General features: G+C 38.5%; 1 protein-coding gene across 3 annotated transcripts in view; it reads left to right on the top strand.

The window, feature by feature from the left end:
* The first annotated feature begins 4,148 nt into the window (after positions 1 to 4,148).
* Positions 4,149 to 25,992, top strand: part of SPARCL1 (SPARC like 1) — a 44,073-nt gene continuing 22,229 nt past the window's right edge. Inside the window, exons 1-2 of one of the 3 annotated variants that reach the window (XM_041759078.1) lie at positions 4,149 to 4,549; positions 5,380 to 5,503. The gene's annotated coding sequence lies outside the window, so the exon portion shown is untranslated. Of the gene's footprint in view, positions 4,550 to 5,379; positions 5,509 to 25,992 lie in introns of all 3 variants that reach the window. The other 2 variants (XM_041759077.1, XM_041759076.1) reach the window with 2 other exon arrangements.

Genomic DNA, 25,992 nt, shown 5'->3' with positions numbered 1-25,992 from the left:
TACCTAAGAAATAAAAGCCAGACTTCTTAGACTGACCTATAAAATTCATCTCACTCTAACCAGTCTTTCTCCTTTTTTTTTTTTTTTTTTTTTTTTGTTTGTTTGTTTTGAAAGTTATTACTAGGGGATCCCTGGGTGGCTCAGCAGTTTAGTACCTGCCTTTGGCCCAGGGCATGATCTTGGGGTCCCGGAATCAAGTCCCACATCAGGCTCCCTGTATGGAGCCTGCTTCTCCCTCTGCCTGTGTCTCTGCCTTTCTCTCTGTGTCTCTCATGAATAAATAAATAAATAAATAAATAAATAAATAAATAAATTCTTAAAAAAAAAAAAGAAAGAAAGTTATTACTAGAAAAATAGTTAATTACATTAACCACATTATATTTAGCAAAATATTATGCATATTTTTGTACTCTCTTATTAATTATTTCCATAAGTCAGGCCTCTGCTTAAAACCAACTAGGGAGTATCTGACTAAGCCACAGAAGAACCAGGCTAGCCTAGGAAAGGATGGCTGGACTAAAGTCGTGTAAGAACCCATCATCAGAAATTGACCCAGTGGGTTGATGACTGAGACAGAGCTGAGAGATCTTAAAACGTTCAGGGCCAGGATATGATGCTGGGAGGTGGGGGAGATTGTATGAGTAGAAGTCAGTAGCTAAGCCAGAACTGAGAAATAAGTGTGGATCCCAGGTGTAAGACCCACAGGGAATTAAATATCAAGGTATGACAGATAATGAGATGTTATTGATTGAATTGTATCTCCCCCAACCCCCCAAAAATTCATATCTTGAAGATGTGCCCTAACCCCTAATGTAACTGAATGTGGAGATAAAGCCCTTAAAGAGGTATTTCGGGTTAAATGCGGTCATAAGTGTGGGGCTCTAATCCAATATGACTGGTGTTCTTTAAAGAAAAGGAAAAGACACTGGGAATGTATGAGCATAGAGAAAATTCCATGTGAGGACATAGTGAGTAGATAGACATCTACAAGAGGAAGAGAGAAGCCTCAGGAGAAACCAGCCCAGCTAGCACCTTGATCCTGGACTTTCAGCCTCCAGAACTGTGAGAAAATAAATTTGTTTTAGGTAAGTAAGCCACCCATTCTGTAGCATTTTGTTAATGATAGCCCTAGCAAACTAATACATAGCATAGCAAGGAGGAAGGTCCCACAGGCCAAGCCCTGGACAAGATAATTATTGAAACTGCTTTTACCACACGTTTCCTTCATCCATACTCCCTTCCTACCTGTAGCTCTCCACTATTTCAAGGAAATCATGCCCCTTCTAATAATGAGTATATGTCTTGTGTCTTAAGACTCCTAATAGGCAAGAACTATGACATTTCTCTCATATCACCCAGAAATTTGTGCTATGTATAACAAAAAGGCTTATTCAATGCTTGAGGATTGATTAATGTGTTCTCTGTGTTTACCTAAATCAGAGGTTCTTAACTTCATGGAACCCCTGAGTGAGGGGGTAATTTATGGACTTTAGATGGACTTTAGGAGCTTTCCCACAGCTTTTGTCAGATTCTTAAAAGGAATCCTAGCCCTCAAGGGTTAAAAAAAAATACTTCAGCTTTGATATTGGCTTTTGTTAGATCCTTTTGACCAATGCTAATGTTATGTGGGTCAGTTCATATGCAGTAATGTAATAAGCACTTTATTTGTCAGGGTTCTCCAATCACATTTGGACACTGGGTAAGTTTCTAAATCTGATCTGTAGCTCCATCTGTTAGGTAGTTATTATAGGTTTATTGTCCTCAGCTTCATGAGCTGTAAACTATTTTAGAAATGACAGCTTTAGAAACAATAAGAGTTTGGATATCTGCCCATGAACATTCCCAAAATAAAACCATACTTAAAAGACATTGTAGATTAAAGTTTTTTTAATTTTAAAAAAATGGTTATCTAGTTATAAGAAATACAGTAGATCTTTTTAATCATATTATAGGTCAATAAGATCCAGAGAAAACACCAAATATAACAGTCAAAATTCTCTAGCTTTACCACCTACAAATGAACTGTGTAGCTACATATTTACTTTTAAGAGATAAATCATATACTTTACTTAAGAGATAAATTCAGTTTGCTTTAACCAAGTTATTTCTATGTTAATGTAAATTTCCATAAGAAATTTCACTTGATAATGTCATAGACACATAAAATACCAATTTTAGTATTAGAATATTTTGTTGGTCAAGTCTTTTTTTCCATAGTCCTCCAGCTAAAATTTTCTCTACATTTTCATTGAATTAATGTGATTACCTGCAATTGGTCTCATAACGCTATCTCAAATAAATGAGGAATATGGTTAGAATAAGAAGTCAGTATTTCAGGTTCCAGAGAAAATCCATAGCCAAATCAGGCAAAATCTTCAGAAATGCTTGTCCTACATCCCCTGCAATAGTACCACCATACCTGTGGCCCTCAGAAGCTGTCAGAAAAATGGTGCCTATGTGCCCTGCACTTCTCAGACCTAGATGTGCACAGACACAGAGGAGAAGCAAAGTCAAACACAGCCCACTCCTTTGATCCTGCCTCTGAGGAGATGGCGCACACCCTGGACCTTGGCTAAGGAAAAACATCCCATTGTCTGGGGCAAAAGGACATCACGTCATTCCATCCTGTGCCTGGAAAGACCGTTCAGAACAAGTAATCCTGATTCTGGAGATGTGAGACAGTTCCCAGCTGCACTGTGACTTGTTTTCCGTTCCTAGGCAAATTGCCCAGTTTCCTCTGCTTCCAAATTTCCCCAACTGCAAAATAGAGATAATTATTGTTACCTTTCTCTTGTGGTGTTCTGAGAAATAAATAGGGTGTTTCTAACATGGTTGGAGACAATTGTCTAAGGACATACTTGCCTAAAACTATAGGTGGGGGTTTTGTTTATTTTGGTTGTTGTTATTTTGCTTTGGGCCTGACTTTGGCATAAGTGTAGAAAATCTAAATTAAATTATAACCATTCATCTAATCTCAGTGGAGCATTTACAGTCAACAAAGCGCTGTGCCAGACAGAAGGAACACATCCTTACCCTCAAGCAACTCAGAGCTCCCTCAGAAGGAGGTATTATATATAGCCTGGAGGTCGAGCAACATAGCATAGCAGTTGACCAAGATAGCTAGGTTGGAATCCCACTCTATAACTTATGAGCTAGAGACCCTGGAAAAATCACTCAGCTTTATTAAGCCTTGATTTCCTCATGCGCACCACAGTAGCTACCATTCGAGGGCCTGCTGGTGACAGATGTTCTGTGCACTTGCATTCACATGAAACCCAGAACAACTGCCTGAGATAGATAGTTATCATCTCCATATCTGTATCCCCATCTTATAGATAAGGATACTGAAGCTTAGAGAGGTTACATCATTTGTCCCAGGTTATACAGTTAGGAAGTGGTGAAATTAGGACGCAAACCCAAGGTATGTGCCTCAAAGCATGCAGCCCTTACCACTTACACTATATACCCTCCAATGGGAGCATAGTTCTACTCAGCTCATACAGACTTGTGAGGATCAACTGAAGTCATGCATAAAAAACTGTTAGCACGGTGTCCGACACATAATAAATGTACAATGAATGTGGAAGTAGCAGTAGAACAGATTAGACACATATATAAATAACCAGAATGCCAGGTCAAAAATAAACGCGTAACACAAGTGTGTTTCATAAGAAAACTTCTTCTCATAGACCAGGTTATACAGGGGGTTCAGTTAAGGAGTTGTGATGGGAGAATAATAGTCTGTGAACCACAACATTTCTACATCGGCATCTGAGGGATCTATAGTATGAATGAGTGATGCTTCATATATACATAAGTTTCTGAAGGTTATTTAAGGAATGTTTAAAGTATCTGAGGTACCCCGCCCTTACTACTCAATTTACTAAAATTGAGACTGTACTCACAAGAACAATTTCCAATTAAGCAAGTAAAAATGCGTCTGCTGCAATTATTCTTTTCCCCTTCCTTCACCCCCACTCCCCAATTTCCTTTAATAAGAAACAACAGTGGAGTTTCTTTTCAGAGCCTTAAAATAAAAACCCCCAAAAAAGGGATCCTGCTTGCTTTAGAGTTGTTTGAAAAAGGGAAAAAAATGCATAAAGAACCACGTGCTTATGTTCTGGCCAAGTTATTAGCCTCTGAGAACAAGAGCTAGAGGAGAGGACTGTTAACTCCATCGTCTCAGGCAGAATGAGCTCTTTCCCTGTTGGCTTGCACTGCCTGGAAAGCATCTCGCGCCCTCCGAGAGGCCAGCCTGCTGGAGAACTGCAGGAATCTGCAACAAAAACGATGACAGCCTGAAATACACCCCGGTGCCAACCTCCACATTTGTCTGTCACCTCAGACCCTGACTAGTTGACAGAGCAGCAGAATTTCAACTCCAACAGACTCGAATGTGTTTCTGGGCAGAGAAGCAGAGCTAAAGAGGGAAGAGATTTTTTTAAAGAGTATTGAGTATTTACCAAACTTTTATTTCCTGGCTGTGTGCAAAGAGGGGATCCAACTCCAATTTTGTATCAAGGCTCTGAGTCCAGTCACATACCTGAAGGTAAATTTTAATACATTTACTGTATTATCTAATTGCATTTGTTATGCTAATTTGCATGATCTGATGAAGATGTCTAATATTTTTTTTCCTAGTACAAAGCCATTTATTTACCAAAAAAAATAAAAAATAAAAAAAACAAACCACCACAAACCTTTTGTGTGATTTACAGAAAAGCTACTTAATAGGAAAGTTTAACCGTCATATTCATGTTTCCTTTTCTTTTCCAAGATGAAATAGTAAGTAGTAATAAATGATGGTTTTTAATGTAGACCACGAACACAAATGTAGAACTGTTGTCAGCCTGATTAGCATTCAGATCTTGGTGAAGTCTAAATCCAGAATGGGTTTTATAGAAATATTTAACTAAATATATTAAATCATAAGGGAAATAGGTTTTAAAAAAATAAATTTTCAAATCAAAGTGTTTTCCGTGTTTAAATTACCTAAAATTATCTTATCACCATCATTGTCCTAATCTGTACCTAACAGCAATGTAGAAGTGGAACATTTTGCTTTTCCAAAAGATTAGGAAAATTATACTACTATACATAACCTTTGATTATGTTTTAGTTATTATAACCATTATTCCTTTCCTAACTCCCTTTTGTACTTTTATTACTAATTGTCTGTTGTCTCCTTCTACCATTTCTTAAGATGCACACGCAGAAAATTTCTCTAATTCCTAATGATGTCTTATTTGGGGAGGGAAAGGGGAGACAGAGAAACTAAAGAGCTAAGATTATAACAACTCCTATACTGTAAGGTACTATCATTTCTGTTTCTACCAGAATAAAACAATAATGCAAGTCATGCTCACTCATTCCTCCTAGATATTAGAGGTCCCCCTGCAGGAGAAAACCATGCTTTCAGCTGCAGACTGATGCTGTTAATACTCTAACCAAGAAGTATTGCCGAAAGAGTATCTCTTTTTCACTGCCTTCAATCTACAAAGAGGTTAAGTATGTCACCTTGGCATTGTATCTGAGCTTTTCCCTGGCCCATGGCCTAAGTACACTGAATAGAAATGTTCCCTCAATCCAACTAAGCAGAAATCTTTTAAAAATCCCCCCCCTTTCTCTAGGATACCAACTTTTTTTTCAGTTCAGAGCTTATTCACCGAAACTTTGATGGTAATGACTATTGTTAACTATGACTATTTAAAAGAAAAGGGCACCCCCCTTAGGAAAGATTTAAGTTTTTATTTCTGTTCATTCAACAACATCTAGCAAAGCAGTACAGTCTGTTTCATCCAGTTATCATCCAGTTAACTAATGCTGCTTTCCACAGTTTTGAAAAGAATATGCACATGTTATTAATGAATCATGCTTTTTTTTTTCTTTTATGAAATCTCTGTACAGCCATTCAGAAATTACTGAGGCTTTCTTTCCAGGTCTTTTGGGATTCAATTCCCAATACTTTCCCATGGGCAGCTCCACTTATCAACTACATAAAAATTAAAGGTGATGACAGAAAGGAAGTGAAAGGCCATGTATCTAGACAATGCCCAACCATTATTCATTTTATTTCCTTTTGACAGCTTGTCATTTTTATTCCATTAATGTGTAACCATAGATCAGCATTGCTGTTTTAGTTAAGTTTAGCACAACGTCCAGAACATGTTAGGGATCTTTTTTCCACCAAGAGGAACAAAAACAACTACTGTTGAAAGATTTCAGGTGCCCTTTTCCCCTCACATATCCTTCTGGAACAACTTTCAGTGAAGGAGAAGGGGGCCCATAAACCCAAGAGAACTTCCCCAGTAGGCTTGGCAGTCCAAGAGATGCCCAGAGAAACTGGGGTCTCATTCATATGACCCACAGGGCCTCTTCCACCAAAGGCTGAGCTTGCTGTGGTAGTGCCAGCTGGGGCCAGCCTGTTTTTGTCTTGGGTATCAGAATATGGACAGAACAGAGCGTGTGGTCTTGATTGTAAGGAGATGGTGTAAGAAAGTGAGTGAGATCATGAGCTCTGGAAACATCCAGACCTAGTTTTTATCTGGACTTTACCAGGCTCTGTGACTTTGGGCAAATGACTCTTTGAGCCTCAGTCATAGAAATGAGAATCATAAAATTAGGTGCCACCTCAGAAATTTGTGGTGATATTAAGTCAAGAAAACAGCTAACCCTGGTGCATATGAAGTAATCAATCACAGCTAATATGAAAACACTACTCTACTGATATGTCCTAACTAGAACTCTGTAAGAAGGGAATTCGCTGTAGGTTTTCCCTCAAGGCCTTAGTTTATCCATCTATTAAGCAAGTAGTGGTAATAATACCCACAGATGTGGCTGTCGGTGGAATTATATGAGATGGTTTTTGGTATTTATTTATTTATTTGTTTATTTATTTATGAGAGACATAGAGAGAGAGGCAGAAACATAGGCAGAGGGAGAAACAGGTCCTGTGGGGAGCCTGATGCGGGACTTGATCCCAGGATCCCGTAATCATGACCTGAGCCAAAGGCAGACGCTTAACCACTGAGCCACCCTGGTGCCCACATGAGATGTTTTTTAAATACCAAGTATAGCATCTGACAAAGTGGCATGCCATGAGAAAGTATTTGGTTATGCACTGGAAATTATTTTTCTGGTAACAAATTTGGGGATCAGGAGTAAATATTCTTTGAATTGTCTTTTTTTATCCAAAGAAATGGAAAAATAAATCTGACTCTATTCTACTCCCCAGGGGGCCTCAACATGAGGTATTTATTACTGTGAGTCTTTTACTCCTTCATCAATTAGTTGCCTCTTAATAGCCAAGTCAGATGAAACCAAAGGGAGTTTTCTGTCTCAGATTGCCATTAAGAGAGAGAGACGAAATGCTGCTTTGCAGTCAATTCTGTTTTATTGGCCTAGTTGGACAGGGGAGAAGGTCCCCAGCATTTCTCCTTTCTTATCTTTTCTAAAGGCAAGAATAGGGGTTTTGACTTGCTTTGGGAGTATTTTTTTCCTTTCTAACTGAAATTCAAATGAAAGGGTTTGGGCTTTGTTTTTTGTTTTTGTAAACCTCTCCCCTACTCTCCTGGCATTGAAATGTCAGCTGCTTTTTCTGGCTACATGTAGCAGGAGCAGCCTGTCGTCATAGCAATGAAAGGGTATAGAGAGACTCGAGTTTCATGACCCACTCTGTGAAATAACTCTTAGTCTGCTCTAAAATCCTTCTTTAGAAATGAAGTCTCCAGTCCTGGCTTGTTTCCTTCCTATTATGCAACCAACTTATGTACACCAACTGCAGTAGCTAAATGTTTCCTTTAGAGATTCAATGAATAGACGTTAAGAAAATGAACAGAAAGCTACTAAAACAGTGACCAGTTTACTCGGGAGTGCAGGGGGAAAACAACTGAGAAGGCAAAGAAAGAAAGATAGAAATAACCTCCCTTTATAGCACATACCGCACAACCCAGAATAAATCCTTTCTCAAAGTTCCCACTGGCTCCTCCCATCTTCACCATGCACCGCAGTGTCGTGGTTATCCAGGGGGATTCTGGGGCAGGCTGCCTGGACTCACATCCTAGAACTCTCTCGGTTCTCTCTCGGTTTTTGTCTTACCCACTCCTTGCCTCTGTCCTCTCATACGTAAAATAGAGATAGTAATAGTCATAAAACTGTTATGGGAATTGAGTGAGACAGTGCATATAAGGTTCTTATTACAGTATCTGACCAGTGGCCAACGTTGACTATTAGGCTTGCCAGGCCTCAATTTCCCCTATTTGTTAAATGAAGATAACAGCTAATTCATAAGATCATTGTAGGATTAACGGAAATAATGTGTGTAAGTGCTAATAAGTAGTAGTTCTTTTAATACCGTTCATCATTATGTCTAACTTTGATGGAAATAGCTTTTTTGAATTTGGAATATTCCAGTGAGGGAACTAATGAATACAGTCCTCGGAATTATCATGGTATAAATGTGAACCACTGAATTTCGAAAAAGAGAAGAAATAGGGTTTTTACATTTTTAAAGAATAAAGAAAATTCTCATCTTGGTTAATGATAAAAAGTTATTAAAACATCTTATCTTTCATTAAGATGCTTTATGTGAAAATGTGTTTTAGTTTCTTCAGTGTTGTCCATGCCATGCAATTATGTAACTAATTAACCTTATGTCTCAAACTCATGTATTCAATGTTCTGTACCTGAAAAATGCCAGAGATGCTGCAGGAGGAGCGGGGCTGTGCTCTGTTGGCTCTTACTGTGTAGTTAGGGAGATTGTTATTAAACAGATCATCACATTAATAAAAAGTGCTTATGCCCAAACACAAGGTGACCTCGATTACAAAGCCATCTTTATTTTTCTAATGAAAAGATCCTTAGCCAAAGTCTTTGGCTAACCTAAATGCACAAATGGATAGTTTATTGTAACGTATACTTAGGATGCCTAAGATCGACTCACTGAATCGATCAGTGAGGAGTAGCAATAAAGAAGTTTCCAAAGAATTTTTACACATTAAAGTAGACTTACAGGATCCCGGGAGTCAGGCTAAGATTGCCTTTTGCCCTTAGCAAAGCACTAACCTCAAGGCAGCTGAGTTCCTAGAGGAATGAATGTCACTCTGCCTGTTTCAAGAACTTGTCAATGGGCTGTAAGTAGTAAGGAAATTTAATTTCTCTTTTGTCTTTGTTTCCCACATCACAAGAACTTATTTGAAACCACCTGAGTCTATAAAGTGTGGTTTTTCTGAGACTGTGTAATTCCAACACTTGGGATAATGAAGGCATATCTCAAGAATAATTACTAAATCTGCTTGAAATATCTTCATCTCCGTTTTTATTGTCAAGATGACCATCTTGGGGTACCTGGGTGGCTCAGTGGTTGAGCGTCTGCCTTCGGCTCAGGTCATGATCTGAGGATCCTGGGATCCAGTTCCACATCAGGCTCCCCCTAGGGAGCCTGCTTCTCCCTCTGCCTATGTCTCTGCCTCTCTCGCTCTCTGTCTCTCATGAATAAATAAATAAAATCTTTAAAAAAAAAAAAAAAAGATGACCATCTTAAGCATGACAAAAATAAGTATTGCTTGGGCCTCATTTTAGGCTGTTTTCTTGAAATGGTATTTTATTGTTCAAAATTAAGTCATTGAGACAATGGTCTTTAATGTGAGAGATTTCAGAAGCACTAGAATATAAGGCAAGCCGCTCCTTTTCATAGCATAATTTTGGGGGGTGAAAAATTCACAGTATATTTGAATATGTATTATATAAAATTATATACTAAAGTAAATGTTAAGAGGGCAAAGCACCTTTGTTCTAAGAAAGTATGTAAGGAGTCTGACCCCTGCCGAAGGTCAGTGATGGCTTTGATTTGAAGCTAAATCAATGTTACTCTCTGGTGTGTGTGTGTGTGTGTGTGTGTGTGTGTGTGTGTGTGTGTGTGTTGGTAGTGGTGGTTGGGGTGAGTTGGTGCTGGCAAGAGAATTCTGAGTGTCACACATTGTACAAAGACCCTGTAGCAGGTGGGATCATGGGCTCTTTGAGGAACATTGAGAGCAAAGAGCAGAACAATGGGAGATGCAAATCCTAAGCAACTCTCCCCACAAAGCCCTCTTCTTTGAGCACGAAGTGTTTATCCTCTGCTTGACTCACGTTTAATGTGTATCTTTAACATCTCTATCAAATGCTGGTTAGACTCAGTGCCCCAACTGGCATTAACCATGTTTATCCCTCACTCAGCCTCACATGGTAGTAGGTTCAGTTAGGAAGAATGACAGCCAATTGAAGGTCAGAGTTCCAGAAGGTCTGTATCATTCACAGGACTGGGACACCTTGATGTCAGATGGTGACTCAGCTGAGAACTCAAAATAGAAGAGCATCTTTTTTTAATCCTTCAGGGTAACTGTAAAGTCAAGCTACAGAGCTCTCCCAAGAGACTCATTAACACTTTAAAAACCCTGAAACATCACTGTTAACTCTGGATCAGGTAACAACAAGCATACATCAACCGAAATGTGACTAAAAGGTTGCCTCTCTAATAACAAAGCCTTTGGCTATCACGTAAAGACAGAGTGAGGGAAAATGGTCTGTTTGAGTTTGATTATGAAATACCTATGATAATCATTTTGTTTACTGCATTTCTCTGAAAGGAAATTTTTCCATAGTTATAATAATTACTAAAAATAGCAGCCTACAGTCTTCCTCTGATATAAATGAATTCAGCAGAGGATATACCTAACCTTATTTAGAAGCATGGAAGTACATGGTCTAAGAAATGATATGCCAATAGTAAGAAGAAAAATAAAATAGAGAATACAGTCGGTGCAAATTTCTCTTTTTTCTAGGGTATATGGTATATCTTTCTCAGTTTGTTGGACTTTAGGCAAGGTGAGATGAACAGAGCAATAGTTGTAACCTGCGTTGAAAACCAAAAACATTAAAGGAAGGTTTGTTTAGTTTCCTTGGCCTAGAAGGAAGGGGGAGGACTTGTATTTTGGCTGAGGCTGCCTCTGAAGGAGCCAACATCTAAGGGGAGAGGGGGCAGTTCAGCTGCCTGGGGAACTCCAGGCAACAAGACGGAAATCCACTTCAAACAATAACTGCCAGCACTAAAATTTCCAAGGAGTTATTTACATAGCCAATAGAAGAGCTGGAAAACAAAAGACTCCAAGCCTGTTCCTCCCTTTAGAGGAATGGGTAACTATGTTTGCTCTAGTTCAGTGGTCAGACAGCTTGTTAATGCTTAAGAGAAAAGAAAAGAGAAGGGAGATAAAAAGAGAGAAGAGGCATAGTGACCTAAGAAGTGCCCAGTGGAGCGAGATGGTTAGAATAAGTAGATTAAAGCGACAAGAGGACAAGCAGAACTCCAAAAATAAAAATCCTCTTTTTAAGTTTAAATTAGTGCTTCAAATTAATAAACTGAACAAATGTCCTACGGAACTTCAGAAACTGAAAAGAAATCCAATACAAGGGTCTACTCTGACCCAATCGAATTCTAATTTAGTCTTCCAGAAAATATCCTAGAAACTGAAATGCAACCAATTATAAATAAGGACTCAAAATGAATCAGAGTACCCAAAATATATTCTGGTAGTTTGTGTAAGACCACTCCTAAATCTGGATCGAGGATGATGCTCTAAGGAGTGCCAAACTTTAGGCTCTCTTCCCTTCTCTACGATACAGAAATTTCAGGAGAGAGAGAGAGAGAGAGACCAAAAGTCAGAAGGTTCCTTTCAGAAACGTCTCCTACCAAAGCAACATCCAAACCATATTTAGGTATTACATGCACAGCTTTCCACCCTCCATCTGAAGGACGAGGCACTGGTCATAGAGGCCAGAGTGGACGTAGCTCCATCAATCAGAGATGGCTGACACAGGCATAGCTTACTTTGCCTGCCTTTCAGTCCAATCCCTTTGGGCTCAGCTGGGCTCCCTTCCCAGCTAGAGGAAAGGATATCCAGGCCCTTTTCCTTGTTTTTCCAGGGACAGAGTTTGTAGACCTGCTGAGAAATCTAATTACAACCTCCTTTCATGCTAAAATCCAATTACAACCTCTCCCAGGGTGAAAGCCAATCCTTTTGATAAAAAGGGAGCCAAACAAAGAGGCTTCAGGCAGGGGGTGTGCCCGTGTTCGGCCCTCCCTTAGGCAACTATGCAGAAAGGTTGCAGTGACCTTCTCCTGCCTTGAGTAGGAACAGCGGTCCTAACCTATTACTACTCCCATCCTCATAAGAAGGAAAAATATTTTCATATCTGATGCTGGAGTTTCTGGGGATTTTTTAAAGCATCCATTAGCTGGGCAAAGCAAATTTTGAGCCACTCTCCACACACACGTTTTCGATTGACCAAGATGACTTTTTTTAAAATCAAATTTGGAATATGTTAAACAAGAAAAAAGTGAGTTATTAAATCCAATATCCTTCTATACTCTATTCCTGACGTCTTTGATGTCCTGTGCCACCCATTCAGCTACCCATTCATTTGAGGATAATGAATTCATTTGAGGAAACTGCATTGTTCCTTGAAAAAGGGTCACCCCAAATTCTTGAAACCTAAATAAGCTAAACAGAGACAGTTCTCAAAATAGCCATTTATGGAAACAACATGTTTTCCGAATACCTGGCATAAGTGTATAGTTGCTGAAACAATAAAATTCTAACCACATTCTAATCAAATATCTATCACTTCTACATAACCACTGTAGTCATAGAATATGTATAAAATCCAGATTTGCAGCTTAGCAAAAAAAAACCAAAATGGACAAAATTTTTAGAAAGAGCATCCAGTTATCTTTTTTTTTTAAGATTTATTTACTTATTTATTTATTTGTGATAGACACAGAGAGAGAGAGAGGCAGAGACACAGGAGGGAGAAGCAGGCTCCATGCAGGGAGCCCGACATGGGACTCGATCCCAGGACTCTAGGATCGCGCTCTGGGCCAAAGGCAGGCACTAAACCGCTGAGCCACTAGGGACCCCCAACATCCAGTTATCTAATAAGTTTTTTATTGGATATGAGCGGAACATTGTTTTTGTTTTTTTTTAATAGGATAAAGTTTACCCTAGGTTCAAAAAAGGTGTGTTACACCCATAAAGTTAATATAAATATATAAATAAGAATAAGATCAACCATTTAATGACTCTCAAATACCTCCAAAAGCAAAACATTTTTACATACTTGACTCAACTTCCATTACCTAATCATCTATATAATATGATAGGGACCCAGTCACAAAGATGACTGAAATTTACAAAAGTCAGAAGAATTGACCCTGATTGTAGGTCAATGAAAACCTGTAACTAGTTTTAAGACACTGTGTTTGCTCAGGTCTTCATGCTCTCTTAGCCCACTGGAATCATTTTTAACTCTCAAGCCATTAGTTCAGAGGGTTTCCTCAACCTTTTATTGAGAACCAAACAACTCTGAACGAACTCTTAATTCATGCAGCATTCTATTGGAATTCAGTAGACTCAAATATATAGGTAAAGGAAGATACTAGAAGCTTTTGTTTTAAACTGGGAAGACTTCTGGTTTAAACCTTGGTACTCCCAGTGATCTTGCATTTAATAGCTTCTTAGATAGGTATGGAGGTATGGGAGGAGTATGGCATTAGCTCACTGACAAAAGAAAAAACAACAACAACAACAGCTGATTGATGTTGCTTTGTAATCTGAAAACAATTTAAAGTGATTTCAAAAGCAAATGCTTTCTTATAATTTGAAAAATACTCTGGTAGGAACATTGAAGTTTACTATAGTCTGAGCTGTGGATATGATTAACTTTTCTTTTCCCAAGAGGTGACAGACAAAAATCTAGCCCATACCTATTCTATATTTGGTTCTTTGGTGTGGTTTTTTTTTTTTTTTGTATATTTCTTTATTGGAGTTCGATTTGCCAACATATAGTATAACAACCAGTGCCCGTCACCCAGTCACCCCATCCCCTCTCCCAAATCCTCTGTATTTGGATGTTGGCCACAATAAGGTCTCCTGTTGTAGTCATGGCTGGAGGTAGCTGACTTACCTCACACTTCCCAGCATCTTGATAACAGGGCTAATAATGCCTAGAGATCCATAGCATAGTTATTGAATATGGTATGTACATTTTAGTGCCATGAAACTATCAAAAATAGTCATTGTCCAAAAAGAATTAGCAGATTCCCTTATACAGTATCATTCATCCAGAGTACAACTTTGTTTTAATGTGGCTCATTAGACCACTTTTGATTAGGCAAATCTCCACGTGTTCAGTAGTTTTAGAACAGTTTACAGTGTTTAGTCAGACTGAGCTAATGAGTTGGATTTCCTTTGGTATAGACTGCAAAATGGAGGGGAAAGAAACAGAGACAGTAATTTACTTCCTGAGGTTCCAGATTAATCCTGGTGTCATAACATTCTAGAGATTGCATGAAAAGCAAAATGAGAGAGTACTTTAAAGTGAAAAAAGCCATGTTCTAACACAAAATACTCCCATAGCTTGCCCATATTTCTTTCTAAAATTCTTCAGTTCACCCTTCAGATCTTATGATTAAATCAGCAAAATTTGCTGATTTGCTTTATTGAGTGCTAATCCATATTTTAATACCTTGTAGCTTTGGATTCTCTCCAAAGTGAGGACTGCTGTGTCCCATTTAAAAAGAAAAATGTCGGGCAGCCCCGGTGGCTCAGCGGTTTAGCGCCACCTTCAGCCCAGGGTGTGATCCTGGAGACCCGGGATGGAGTCACACATCAGGCTCCCTGCATGGGGCCTGCTTGTGTCTCTGCCTCTGTGTGTGTGTGTGTGTGTGTCTCTCACGAATAAATAAATGAAATCTTTTAAAAATAAATTAATTAAATTTAATTAAATTTAAAAAGAAAAATGTGCCCCAGCTAAGGCAATACAGAAGAGGAAAAACTCTTTCCTGAGCTCTTAGGTTCAGTATTTGGGGCCTGCAAATTAAACTGACAAAAGACAGGTTAACAGGACAAAAAGGTTTATTTATATACATGCAGGAACTGGCTCCTTGAATGGTTAAAGTTTAAGGCTTACATACCTAACTTAGTAGGGGAAAGGAAGGACTAGGGAAAGAAACAGCTTCTGTGGAAAGGACAAAAGATTTCTTTAGGAAAGATAAATGGGTTTTTTAAACAAACTAGATAAGAGATTTTGTGAAAATGTTTATTTATTCAAGTACAGTGGTCTTTCTTCTTTAGAGCTACAAAATTCCTGGAGAGGAATTTATGGTAGGTTTACTCTCAGTCTCTCTCCTGGGAGTAGAAGGTACCCTGGGAGTAGAAGAGGGAATTTATGGCATTTCTTATTTCTCAGAAGGTTCTGCTTTTAGTCCAATAAGGAAGGCTCCAAGAAGACTTCTTTCTGCATCTGTTGAATCTCAAATATCCTCTGCTTCAAATAACCTTCATACCAACTCAAGGGGTCCAAGTGGGTCCCCATAGCAACTATTAGACAGACCTGAAACAGGGCAGCACTGGGGAACAGGAGGCAGCTTCATTGGTAGAGGATCTGAAAATATTCAAACCCATGTATCCTAAATTTTGAATCAAGTGTTGTTTGGTCAAGGTTCCAGCAAGAAAATGATAGATCCAGGCAGAAAAAATTGAATTTGGGGATTTGAGATAATGTATTAAAGGATTATCTATCAGGCTCTGGGCAGGGTATAGAGAAGTCACAAAAGCCTCTGAGAACAGGCTAATAAGTAAGCTTGTACATTCCAGGGGAGAGAGGATTTTCCAAACTCAGACAGAAAACACTGCCTAGAGAGGGTCACTGGGGGGAGCTATGGCCTCTAGGAGAGGGCCACAGTCACAGAGAGGGAGCTAAGAAAATATATACCCTGATTTTACACTCTTCCCTCAAATTTCTCCTGCAGTGTACCCCACTGGCTGAACCCAACAGAAACCATCAGGCAAGAGAGCCTGAAGATGCAATTCACACAGACTCTGGGACAGCTCAGGTTGGAGAGTAAATGTGGTATGGATCTGGAATAGATGGAAGGTTTCTAGATACTCAGTAGGAGTGGGGGAGTAAATCTTTTCCCAGTATGGGAGAAGTAGAATTAACAGCTGTAGACCAGCTGCGTCCTCTCCTTGCTTTAAAGAATCTTCTGGAGCTTCCCCTTGGAAGGCATAAATATGCCTAGGTTTTTCACCCTGTTTTCAAAGAACTGCTCAAACCTTAGCTGTAAAATTCATTAGGGTTATTGTATATCTGCTTCTTTTAGAGAAGGCGGGTAATGTGTAACATCGCACTACTAGGAAAAGCAGTTGTTCTCCCTGCTTATTGTGTTGGCCCTCACCAAGGCACATGAGAGGCTTCAACCATGTGCTGAACCCTGGAGGGATTTCTGCTGGAGTAAGTCTTTTCATTAGTGGTTCACACAGGAACTACTCATCAAAGCCCACCATTGTTCCCCAGCAGATCCAACACCATGAGAATGAGGCTACTTGGAACTGTTCTTAGGTATGATTTGCTGTTTTTCTTAATCCTGGAAGAGAACGACCTCAGTGAATAGTCCTTGGTACATTCACAGAGCTGAAAGCACTTGAAATTCCTCTCCCAACTAGCAGAGCTCAACAACAGACTTACTCTATTGACAAAAGAGAGACAGTTTCCATTGAATCCAAAGAGGTTTTCTATTGTGCTGGTAGAGTTTAACTAATAAGGGAAATTCAAAGAACAGTCAGAGCAGAAAGCTAAGAACCTGGCATTCAGGGGAAAGAAATTCCAGGGAGGTAGGGAATGAAATAAATTAGGAGATGTAGAGAAAAGAGCTAAAGGCAAAGAAAGAATAGGAGTAATATATCTGATCATATCATGGGCTAGGCTTCAAAAGTTGAATTGTCATGCCGTTAATATCATGAAGCAAATCATTCAGGTATTATTATGTCCCACAACATAACAAATGCCACAGGTCTTCAGGCAAGCCATACTCAGGGGTAGATTAGAATTTGTAAACCAAAAGTTTACTGTATGTATGGGGCCTTCTTTTTTTAAATAGAAAAATCAAAATTAGGTACAGGGCTTTGTAAGGAATGAGGAGCTCTAAAGCTTAAGCTTCTTAGCTTTGTAGTACATCTACCTCTGACTATACTCAAGTATCTGTTGCCCCAAAGAATATGCAAAAAGATGGGAGGAGAAAAAAATAAATGTAAAAATGTAAATATGAGAAAACCCTGCAGATAGAGAAAAAGAGGAAATAAAAGAACAGATACCACATTATGATTTGAACAAAGAAAAACAAATAAGGCCAAAATAATTTTTCACACTATACCATTCTCACATAGTTCCAAAAGAAAAGCATTTTTACTATCCTTGATTCAACTTTAGTTACCTAATCATCTATGTAATATGATAGGAACCAGTGGGATCATAGCATGAGATTTACAAAAGTCAGAAGAATTGACCTTGTCTATAGGTCAGTGAAAACCTGTAACTGACTTTAAGACACCATGTTTGCAGGGTGCCTGGTTGGCTCATTCGATGGACCATGTGACTTTTGATCTTGGCGTTTGAGTTTGAGCCCCATGTTGGGGGTAGAGATTGCCCAAAAATAAAATCTTAAAAAAAAAAAAAAAGGCACCATGTTTGCTCAGATCTTCATACTCTTTTAGTCCATTGGAATAATTTTTAGCACAGGCAGTAGTGGAAATTTTCAGAAGGGCTGGCAAATGCCTGAGGGAAAGAACAGAACATTGCCTTCATGGGTCCATCCTATATAGAGTTGTGAAATGAGACTCAATGAGATTAGTGAATGGCAAGTCATACAATCAGATGAGGAACCCTGAGAGGAATGATGAAGAGGTGTGGAAACATGGCTATTGCACAGTCTTGCCTAAGATAAGCCTGTGGGATCCTCTAAATATAATTAAAGTAATCCTGTAATTACACATTATAGAAGAGGGAGAATGTATTAATTTCTCCCAAGATGGAGAGACAGAACAATATTTGAGAATGTTCCTGAAAAACAATTCTTTTTGAAATCTTGCATGCTCCTCATTCATGACTGGGCACAGTGGCACAGAACTCAGGAAGCTCTCACTGAATGGATATTCTATGAACTGGAAGTGAGGCTATAGGTAGGAATATGCAGATGGTTCATAGATGAAGTGCTTAGCATAGTACCTGGCATATAGTAAAATCTCAAAAAATGCAAGCCATTATATTACCTATTATATATGTTAATGATAAAAACTTACTTTTTCAATAAAACTATAGTTGGATGAAGATAAGTCAAAACTCTAAAGCTTCTTATGAGCTAAACTCCAGAGTCCTAGGCCATCATGTCTATCTAATCATTTGAGCAAGTAACTAAAGCCAGTCCAGATTGAAGTGGCAGAGAATTTTAGACCTCTCAATAGGAGAAGCAGCAAAGAATCTACAGCCATCTGTACTCTCTTATAAGTTTATGTGTGTTAAATAAGAAATGTTACAAATTGTCTCAAGACAGCTACCCAAGCAAGTTGGAATAGAGTTAATTTTTGTGGATGTTTTGGTTCTTAAAGGGGAGACCTGTTTCTGTCATGCCAAATGTTTCATCTGGATGTTTGTTTTGATGCTATGTGGGCTGGCCAGTAGAAGAACTTCAGGCATTTGAAATTTCAAATCCTGGGTTTCTCTCAAAAGACCATTCCTAGCAAATGCAGTCTAGCTCTCATCTTTTAAAACTCCTGATGAGGTTCTCCCAAAAGTTTGGGAACGAGACACTCTAACAGAAGGAAAAGGCTCTCCTCAAAGTTCCCCACCATCTCTCATCTCTAACCTCTCGAGACCCATGAAAAGAAAGAGTGGTACAAAGGAAAGAAAGAACTTAAGAACTCAAAAGAGATGAATTAAAGTCTCTGTGAAGTATTAATTATTGGACTTAGCCATTTTTGCTTTATGAATGTTTCAAAGAAATGATATCTTTCATTTCATTTTTGCAGGTGAAATCACACATGATTATATAATCATATTTGAGTCTCAAAATAACGCTAGAAGATAAATAGAAAAGGTACTATAATTTTTCCTGTTTTGTAGATGAAGAAACCAGTGACTTGACAAAAAGTCTCTTGGCTGGCAAAGACAGTTCAGTTCTAGAACTCAGTTCTTCCAACCCTGTTCCAAATGTTCTTTAAGCTATGCTGATGCCTCTGAATAGACTCATCCATTTGGGTAAAATAACATGATCTAATTTCACATCAACACCCCATATTTAAGTCTTCAGACTATTAACTTTGCATTCAAAAATTTGTCTCATTTCTTCATTTTTCACCAAGAGTTTTATTTGTTCTTTTTATGAAAAGAACAATCTGCATTTTGTAGAGCACACACACCAGATTTGAATGTCTCAAAATATATGACTTTTTACTTACCCAAGACTAAATGGTATTCATCATGCTTAGCAAGGACATCATGGGTTTCATTTTCAAAGTACTTTGCAAGCATCAGCTAATTAAGGCTCCCTGTCATCGTCAGTATGACACTTGTTTTCAAAATATCTCTCATTTCCCAGGAAAGTTCTCCACTCTGTCTTATTTATACAAATCAGCACATTTGTTCAGGTCTTAAAATAAGCTAAAGGCTGTGAAATTATTTTGATCAGTGTGTGGCAATACAATTAGCTCAGTGAAGCAGAAATGCCCAGTGACTGGTCTGAAGGACAAAGTGGAACACAGCACGAGAACTCAAGGCCTTCTACATTCTGAACACTGGATTTTTCCACAAGGTCCAGTCTTTAAAAGTATAGCACAGTCATCTGCTTTATAAGTGAAAGCTTGAGGTAGTTTCCTACTTGGGTCATTCTAAATGACACAGTCCTATTCTGTCTTTAAATTTTGTTTTTTATTTCAAGATGGAAATAAACATGAGACCCCTAAAAAATAGTTCCATCCTGGACACACTAAATAATCAGGGAACAAACAGGAAATATTGGGTTGACTTTTTCAGACGAATCGCCTGCACGATTGGTCACAAGCACTATACTTCTTTCAAGCCTTAGAATGTCTTCCTACAGCTATGCCAGGATTCTCAGCATTGTAGTAGCTCCTTTGGGCTAAGACCAATGTGAAGATACCTCTTCCCTGAGACTAGAAAAGCATTAGTCCAGGAATATCCTTATCTCCTAAGTATGGATTAGATGCATTTAGAAAAATAGAATTTAAATGTGTGGAATAGAAGACAAGTCTGTTTGAGTTTGTTTTTAATGAGCGAACTAAATGTAAAAATGTTCTAGAACTAGGACTCCTGGGCACCTTGAGATCACCAAGGGGAAGAAGACATGGAAGGATGGAGGGGGAAAAAAGTAAAGGAACACTAAAGATTCATTTTCTTTGAAACACACTTAAAACAGGACAAAAATGACTACAACAATGACAATGATGAGATGCACCAAGCAGAGCGATAGAAATAATAATCAATTACATGTGTATATTACTTCAGAGTTTGCAAAGAGCTTCTTCATCTCAGTGGCTCCCTTTGACATTGCAAGAAATTGTTATTTTCATCCTGTACGTGAAGTTTGGAAAGATGAAGTAATTTGCTCAAAGTAGTATTTAGTACTTGGCAGAGCCAGGGGCCCAAAGCCAGGATCTCTGATTTCTAGTTTGCAGCCTGTTCTGCAGCCATGAGAGAATCTTGGACTCAGAGTCCAAAGCACTGCACTCTAATCCTTGCTCACCTCTTAAGCCTTGCACATGTAGCCAAGTACTTTAGATTCTTCAGGTTTCGATTTCTTTGCATTGGATCAAATGAGACTGTATACAAAAAAGAATTTTATAACTGTGAAATGTTACATACATGTAAAAAAGATATAGCTAAGTGCAACTTAATTCCTGAGGTTTGCCTCAACATATCCTTATTGTCAAGCTTCCTCCCTTCTCTCTAAAAGAACAAAAAAATCCCTCTCCTCTTCAACGTGTAACCTTCCACCTGTGCTTTAATATTACACCAGCAGGGATCCCTGGGTGGCGCAGCGGTTTGGCGCCTGCCTTTGGCCCAGGGTGCGATCCGGGAGACCCGGGATCGAATCCCACATCGGGCTCCCGGTGCATGGAGCCTGCTTCTCCCTCTGCCTGTGTCTCTGCCTCTCTCTCTCACTGTGTGCCTATCATAAATAAATATATAAAAAAAAATATTACACCAGCAGATATTTATCAGGTTCTGTTGTCTCACTTCATATTCATCATCATTGTATGGATAAACACTGAGCGTCAAAAAAGCTAAATAATTTATCCAAAATTCTGCAAATTAAGTAGTAGATCCCAGAAGTCCTGTATCAGAGCTTTTGTCTTTAACACTGCACTATTGCCTTCACCACGACTCAGGCAACTTCTCTGTTTCTATTAATGCATAACAATCCACCCCAAATTTAAATGCTTAAAATCAATCCCCTTATTTGCACATGAGTCTGCAGTCTGAAGTAGGCTCACTCGGGTAATTCTTCTGGTGATTTTTGTCTGGAGTCACTCATGTGGCTCCAGCAAGCTGGGAGCTCAGCTGTGGCTGAACCATCCCAGATAGTCTTCCATCTTCCACGGTTCTATGTGGCCACTTATAATTCAGCGGTCCAAACTAGCCTCTAGTCCAAATTTTCTTACAGCACAGTGAATGGCCTTCATAGGAAGACAAATCCCAATATGCAAGTGCTTACTAAGCTTCTGTTGGCATCATGCTTAATAATGTGCCATTAACCAAAACAAGTCAGAAGACCAAGGCCAAAATCACAAGGTATAAAGCCCAAAAGTTATAGCTTATTAGGGGTTATCATTGTTTACCACATCTCCTCTTTATCTTCTCACTCATTACTTATGCTTTCCCTTCAGCATAGAAAATGCTTTAATGACCACATTTAAATAAAAATAAAAATTACCTGTGACCACATGCTCCTCCTTAACTCCTCCTTAGCTCTTACCTTCCTTTCAGAGGCAACCATCTTAAGTGAATGGTCTACATTCATTGTCTTCGTTCCTTATTCTACTCCCCAGTCATTGCAGACTGGCCTACACCAACACTATTGCACCATACCTAGTTTCCCTTAACTCTCCAGCAACCTCTGTATTTCCAAAGGCAATGGATAATTCATTGGCCTTGTTTACTTTGACCCGTCTGTGACATTGAACATTTTATTTTTCTTATGTGACTCTCCTTTCTCTCATCCTTTGTATCTTTAGCTTTTCTCATCCTCTAATGGCACCTCCTGGTCTTCACTCACCAGGGTTGTGGCTCCTGCTCTCTACTCTACTCACTGTATGGCTTCTCATGCTAATAGCATCCAAAACTATAGCTTTAGCCCAACTCTATGTTTACCTCTAGACCTATTTATTGAAGTATGTCTCTTCTCAAATGAAATTAGTTTAAAACTAATTTGTCGTCTTTCTTCTAAAACCATATCAGCCTTTTATAATCCCTTATCTTGGTGGATGAATGCCAGCATTAACCCTGTTGCCCAAATTAGAAATGTGTCAAGCCAAGACTTTTCCTTTTCTTCTTCCCATAGTATCCAACTGGTCATTAACTCTTATCTGTTCTGACTTTAAATAGTTTTCTGAACTATCCAGTGGCAAATGTTTAACAACCAGCTTTTGGCAGGATGGTGGGGGCAACAGGGGCTGTTGAGTGGCATCATCTAATTTCAAATGCCTTTTTTAAAAAAAATATTTTTTTAAAGATTTTATTTATTTATGATAGAGAGAGAGAGAGAGAGAGGCAGAGACACAGGCAGAGGGAGAGGCAGGCTCCATGCCGGGAGTCCAACACAGGACTCGATCCCGAGGCTCCAGGATGGCGCCCTGGGCCAAAGGCAGGCGCCAAACCGCTGAGCCACCAGGGATCCCCTCAAATGCTTTTTATCTCTATTTCTGTTGCACACATCACACTATATTAAATCATTGATTTACCTGACTTCCTCCTTTTTAACTCTTCAGACAGGAACTATGAGGCTTGTGCTTAGGTAGTGTCTAGTAAGTGCTTAATAAATAAATAAAAAAGGGATCCCTGGGTGGCACAGCTGTTCAGTGCCTGCCTTTGGCCTAGGGCGCGGTCCTAGAGACCTGGCATCAAATCCCACGTCAGGTTCCCGGTGCATGGAGCTTGCTTCTCCCTCTGCCTGTGTCTCTGCCTCTCTCTCTCTCTCTCTCTCTCTCTGTGCGACTATCATAAATAAAAAAATAAAATAAATAAATAAAAGAGTGAAGAGCGAGTGATGCACACGCTGGCCAACTTGACATATGTTTCTTCTTGATCCATTCAGCTGCAATAAATTTAAGAAAACAAAAGGAATTTGTGAGATCCTATGATCAAGTTAAAGGGAAATATTTTCCCAAAGTTAGTTAGCTATGCATATTGCTATAAAAACTAAAATCAAAGGAAATTAGTCTTGCAACCCAGAATACTTTTGATGATTCTTGCTTCCTCCTTATGTTGCTACCATTTATAATAAAATGTGGTAACAGTCTCTTTGCCTAATGTCATTGTTATTTATGATAAATGTAGGAAAGATTCCTGAAATTAACTTTGGTAAATGTGTGGGCAAAAAGACGATAAATGTTCCATTGGAAAATTATATTGACCTCAATGCAAAACTTGTATTATTTTCTAAGGCTCTGAGTTGTTTATTTAATAATTACAATTTGACTTTTATGGAAGAAGAAATAAAAAAGGATAAAAATGTATTGAGTATCTCCTAGGTATCAGGCATTTTTACAACTATTATTTCCTCTAATCTCCACAAAACTGAATTAGATATTGTATTAGTCAAGGTTTTCCAGAGAAAGATAGGTGGTGGTGGGTGGGGGAAAAGAGAGATGGATTTATTATAAGGAATTAGCTCAGGAAGTTATGGATGCTGATAACTTCCATGATCTTCCTTCTGCAAGCTAGAGACCTAGGGAATATGTTGGTCTTACAAAATTCTCCAGTCTTAGTCCAAAAGTCAGAACACCACAAGCACTAATGGAGTATGTCCCAGTCTGAGGGCAGGAGAAGACTAATATCCCAGCTCAAACAGTGAGACTGAGAAAACAAATTTTTCCTTACTCCACCTTCTTGTTCTAGTCACACCCTCAAAAAATTAGTTGAAGCCAATCCTCACTGGGAAGAGCAACCTGTTTTACACCACAGTCTACCAATTCAGATGCTAATCTCCCCTGGAAACATCCTCACAGGCATACTAGGTAATAATGTTTAACCAGATATCCGGGCATCCTGCAGCCCAGTCATGTTGTCGCATAAAATTAACCGTCACAGATGTTATCCCAATTCTAGGTGGGGAATCTGAGGCTCAGAGGGTTAAGTAATTTGCCAAAGATTACATAGCCAGCAACTGTTAGACCAAATTCAAATACATGTCTTACTAACCCCAGAGCACCATTCTTCTACTAAACTAGTAGTTCTCAACTGGAGCAGTTTTATCCTTCAGGAGATACTTGGCAATATCTGGAGACATTTTTGATTTTCATAACTGGTGGGGGGAATGGGAGACTTGCTATGACATCTAATGGGTAGAAGTCAGGGATGTTGTTACATATCCTACATGCATTAGAATGCTAAACATCCTACATACGACAATGAATTGCCCACCCCAAAATGTTAATAGTGCCAAGAAAAAGAAACCCAGCACTAAACTATACTTTTTTATATTTTTACGGTTTTCCAAAACTGTACTATCCTACTAGCAGTAGAATCATAATAATAGGCTGATCTAAAATATATATGACTGTAGTTCCATGTCTAATAAACACTAGTTAAATGAATAAATGTTAAATTTTGAATATAGAGGAAGGAAACTGCATTTTTCAATGACTTTTTTACATTAGCATTCACTGAGAGAATAAAATATTTTAAATTATTATCAATAATAGAGATGGAAAATAGATACCATTTATGTGCTTGAAGCATTAAATACCATGATATAAAATGTTTCATTCTGATACAATAAAATCATACAATATATTTTCACTGGGTCTAGTAGTTTAAAGAAAAAAGATAGCAGCAGTTCGTGGTTCATGAGATTCATAGAATTATCTCCAGCTTTAGAATTGTAAAATATTAGAACTAAAGGATCATTAAGGTCATCTGCTTCATTGTTCATCATGTAAAAACTGTATCTAAGAAAGGATAAGTGACCTGTCCAAGGACTTTGGCCACTGAAGGACAGGGTTAGAGCCAGAATTCAGCTCTCCTGACACTTATATGCTTTTTTCATTCCAAAGTGTTTTTCAATATCCCTGAAGTGTTAGAATGTAGGGTGTGGGGGTGTTGCTACATATTTTTATTTAAACATGCTCTTCATTCAAAGGAAATTGAATTTCTATGTTTTTGCCTTCTTTAGACTATAAAAAACATTATTGAAAGGGACTTTTGATATCAAATAACCCAGCTAACATTCTATGATGACTTATTTTTCCTCAACAGAAAAGGAAAATGTTTGCTATGTATGCAAAATCTTAAACCTTAAAATATTGGAACTCTTTATTTAAAAATTCAAAGTGAGTTCTGAATTTTTCCCAATAAGGAGTTTTTTCCTCCTTCCCTACATCTTTGTGTATGAAGTAAATGGAGATCTTTATTTGCACAGGAGCTGGGAAAGCACCAGAACAGAAACCAGGATAGCTGGGTTCAAGGCCAGTTCCCTTTCCTAACAGCTGTCAGACCTCCAGCATGTCCTGTCAATAGCCTTTCTAGCCCTGTTCTTCATCTGCCACATCATGGGGTTATTGTAAAGGTCAAATAAGATAATATTCCATTTTTAAATCTGTTTGGTAAACCCAAGGCACTTTGATAATATAAATTTCCAGTATTTGTTATACACCTTTGCTAGTTCTAAATAATGTTAATTTAAAAATATAAATGGAACACACATTCCACTGTTAGTACTCTGAATTTCTGAAGTTATGTATAGTCATTTTCAGAGGAGTTCCTTAGAGGAATTAAATTTAAGTCTCCAAGATGAATACATGTTATTTTCATTAAAAATGGAATAGATTAGTTTATTTAAGGTGATACAAGTTCATAGGTGATTTCAGTTTTCCCTCACATTGAATC

The sequence above is a fragment of the Vulpes lagopus genome, chromosome 6, assembly GCF_018345385.1.
Source record: "Vulpes lagopus strain Blue_001 chromosome 6, ASM1834538v1, whole genome shotgun sequence".
NCBI lineage: Eukaryota > Metazoa > Chordata > Mammalia > Carnivora > Canidae > Vulpes > Vulpes lagopus.
This window is presented reverse-complemented; position numbering and strand designations above follow the sequence as displayed.